Below are 3,585 nucleotides of genomic sequence, written 5' to 3'. Positions count from 1 at the left end.
TTAACAGGACAATTAAAGCAAGTTCAAGATCTGTTTCATAAACCCCAAATGGTGACCTGATCAATTTAACCAGTGTCTGACAGGGATCAAGACTTGAACAAGGACAAACTAGCTGAGACACAATACATAAGAGAATGCTGACTGGCAGATGGAGATAATGGGAAGTAACAGTTGAGTTTATATTGGTTCTTTTGACTGAAAGGCTGTGTCCACTTTTGGAAACCAGGTGCCTTATTGGACTCTCAGCCTCTTCTATAAGTTCAAACATTTTTGTGATGTCAGCAGCAGCATGAATACAAAAAACCCGCAACATTTAGACAGTGACAAACTAACATTTAGGTTTTGTGAAACAGCTGGGAATTTTTTTTAATAGTAAAAACTCAACAAAAATATATTGAAAAACTAATATGTCAGATGACTGCCACACCTAAAGATCGGATGCTTTGTGACTTGCTAGAATAGCGAAACACTTTGCAGACCAGTACAAATGCTTCCGGACTAGCGATCTGAATCAAACACATTGCTTTTCCTGGAAGAGAACTAGATGAAAAAGCAACTTCAAGAAATCACATACACTTTTTATATGAAGCACAAAAACCTTTTTTCATTAATTTTGGTCAGTAAAGAGTAGGATTGTGTTAAAGAACTGCCTCGCTCAGAAGCTGCAAAATCATATAAAGAAGAGTCTGACAGTCACATCCTTCCCAAGACATAATTATGTAATGGCTGCTTAACCACATGGTTAGAATTGATCAGAAACTTTAAAACTTTTTCTTTCTTCAATCATATTGTGCTAGTGAGGAAGAATTTCTAGAAAGCACCTCCAGACTCTCTTCCTCTGGGAATACTGGAGGCGTTGTTCCGGCATCTTTTCAAGCTGAAAAGGAGAAGATTATTAAATTGGCTCTAGTGGAAGCTACTGTAAAATGTATTATAATTAAATGGAAGGAAACCCAGCCTCCTACTTTTGAGGATTGGTTGATGAATTATCCACCTGCGCTCCACTGGAAAACAAATCCATTAAAATAATCAGCGGAAAGCAAATGTATATGAAGGGAATTGGAGAGTTTCTAGAACTACTCCCTGCATATAGAAATAAATAATTTGCTCTATTAAGCACACACAAACTGCTTTTTTTGTTTTTAAAAAAACATTATTTGAAATGCTTTCCCTTCGTCTCTCATTTGAAATTTCTTAATACTGAAAAATAAAAACTTTAGTCAAGAATATCCTGGAAACCAGCTAAATTGTGACAATAGCTACATTAATTCTTATAGAGAAAGCAACATAATTACACATTAAAGATGATTTGAAAAGGGAATTATAAATTGGGCTGGCACCTTTTTTTCTTCATGATGTCAATCCAGTACATTTTTTAAAAATTGTCTTTTTATTTTAGAGATTTAGGTTTTATTAACCTTTCAATACTCTGTTAACTGCAGAACCAGCCAAGGAATGAGATCACAAATTCAAACAGAATGTACACAGTTGAGAGGAGAAAGGATTTTTAATGTGACTATTTAAAACTCTGTTTTTAGTTTGTCTTTGTTAACAGCTATTTAACTTCAATAGACAATATTTTGGATAAAGGATGATAAAAATTCAATGCTTCTGCCTTTCAATCAAGAAGCAAACTCTCGCAATACATATACTCTGCGATATCTAGCAAATTCCTTAGCAAAACTGGAAGGCCAGACTTGACATTATTGATATTCCCAAAGGTAAAAAAGCAAGCAAAAAGCCCACCACTTTTCAAGGCTTCTATATACACATCATAAGGAAGGGAAAAAACAGCACAATCCCAAATAAATTTGCCTTTGTAGATTATCTCTAAATGCTGTTTTGCCAGGTCTTACTTTGTTTCAAACATACATACTGTCTCTGAATCAGTGTGACGGAACAAACAACCACCAAGAAAGAGGGAAACATTGAAGGGTTAATTCATATTACAACACAATGCTACTACTACTACACATTCCTACAGTGTTTTTCACCTGCAGCTAAGTATCATTATCCCCATTACACGTATTGGGAAACTGAAGCTGAGGCATGATAATTCAGAGAAGCCAAGCACCTACAACACCTATTGAACCTAGCTGGGGCTATGAGTACCTAGTACCTCTGAAAAAGCAGGTCCTAAGTGACTTGCCCAAAATCACAGTCTGTCATTGGCAGAGCCAAGAAGAGAGCAGAGTCTCCTGATACCCAGTCTGGTACCCTACCCATTGCACTGTGCTTCTTCCCAAAAGAATATCTTAATTACCTTAAACAGCGTCCATAAAGCAGCTTAACATTGACAGAGAGGTTGGGAAACTAGGCAGAGCTAAGTCCCTCCATTCACTTCCCCTTTACTCTACAGAAAGTGGGGATGCTCAGATCTTAGAAAAATACTCCCAATCGGGAGAACTAGAGCATTGCCAACCAGATATTTCAAAATCATGAATCAATTGACCTCTCCCAATGAGATTGGTTTAAAACCAGAGGGTTTTTTTTTTTTTTTTTTTTAAATTTGATTTGGGGTTCTTTGCCTTCTGTTTTTTGAGACTTTAATCTTTTTTTCCCACAACTGTGAGGTCTAGAAACTTACATTTTTTTAAAATGAAAGTTGAGATTCTCATGTAAGACCACAACTCAATGAGCACCACATAGCATGAGAGTTGGTAACACAGGACCTGCCTCCAAGGTTTCAGATTTCCTATAGATTCAGCAGCACAGAAAAAGCCAGCAGCACCTGTTTGCTGCTGGAAGACACCATTTTGAATCAGGTAAACGGAGCCGGAAGTGTGACTGATTTATAGCCTTACACAGCACCACAGTGGCAGACATGCAGTACTGCAGACTCATTGAGATGAATGGGGAAATTACAAACACCCAGCTGAGAGTATGGTGATTCAATCTGCTTTATCAGAGCAATATTAGAGGAAAACAACTATTCTGGATACAAAACAGACTCCTGAATATTCGCTCTCCATTTTTCTATGCTGAACCAGTGCATGGATAACTTTTTCAAAAGTCCCAATGAAAGCTCCTTGACAATATGTATAGTGCCCTTGCCTTGACTGGATCCATTCATTCTAATGACCACATTCTTCAATTAGCAGCCTGCAAGTCAAACTAGCAGCCTGCCAGGGCCTTCTGCTTGGCCCACAGGGCATCAGACATTCTGTCGTGCTTCCCACAGATGGAAAGCCCCACTACCTGGCTCCTGCTCACTTTGCGCTCCTCTGCTGGTCCTGGCTGCAGCATCCCCCCAGTGATCTGCCTCTAAGTGCCCTCCCACCTGCCCAGGCTGGCATCTGCCAGCTTGGAGGACGTTCTGTTGCTGGGGATGGAAAAAGGACACTTGGCAGGGGAGTGCAGGGGCTGGAGCTGTCAGGACCACAGGGCAAGCTGGAGCTGGATAGCAGGGCCACCCTTACAACAGAGGTCCCTGAGAGGTGCAGATAGAACAGCTGCCACCTGGTGGGCCAAATGGAAGGCCCTCCCAACTGGCTCCACCCCTGTGCTCCTCTGCCAGGCGGCTCCTTTCCCCTCCCTGGTTGCAGAGTATCCTCCAAGCCACCAGGTGCCAGTCCAGCTGGGTGT

At 40.4% G+C, this 3,585-nt stretch overlaps 1 long non-coding RNA gene across 1 annotated transcript; it reads right to left on the bottom strand.

The window, feature by feature from the left end:
• Positions 1-557: 557 nt before the first annotated feature.
• On the bottom strand, positions 558-2,751 carry LOC137162112 (uncharacterized). Its single transcript, XR_010922282.1, has 2 exons — positions 2,588-2,751; positions 558-877 (listed from the first exon to the last, which is right to left on the bottom strand). It is a non-coding gene; the product is annotated as an uncharacterized lncRNA (long non-coding RNA).
• Between the last annotated feature and the right edge of the window lie 834 nt (positions 2,752-3,585).

This window comes from Emydura macquarii, unplaced genomic scaffold (assembly GCF_026122565.2).
Source record: "Emydura macquarii macquarii isolate MOO-44397 ecotype Brisbane River unplaced genomic scaffold, CSIRO-AGI_Emac_v2 contig_2422, whole genome shotgun sequence".
NCBI classification, from domain to species: domain Eukaryota; kingdom Metazoa; phylum Chordata; order Testudines; family Chelidae; genus Emydura; species Emydura macquarii.
This window is presented reverse-complemented; position numbering and strand designations above follow the sequence as displayed.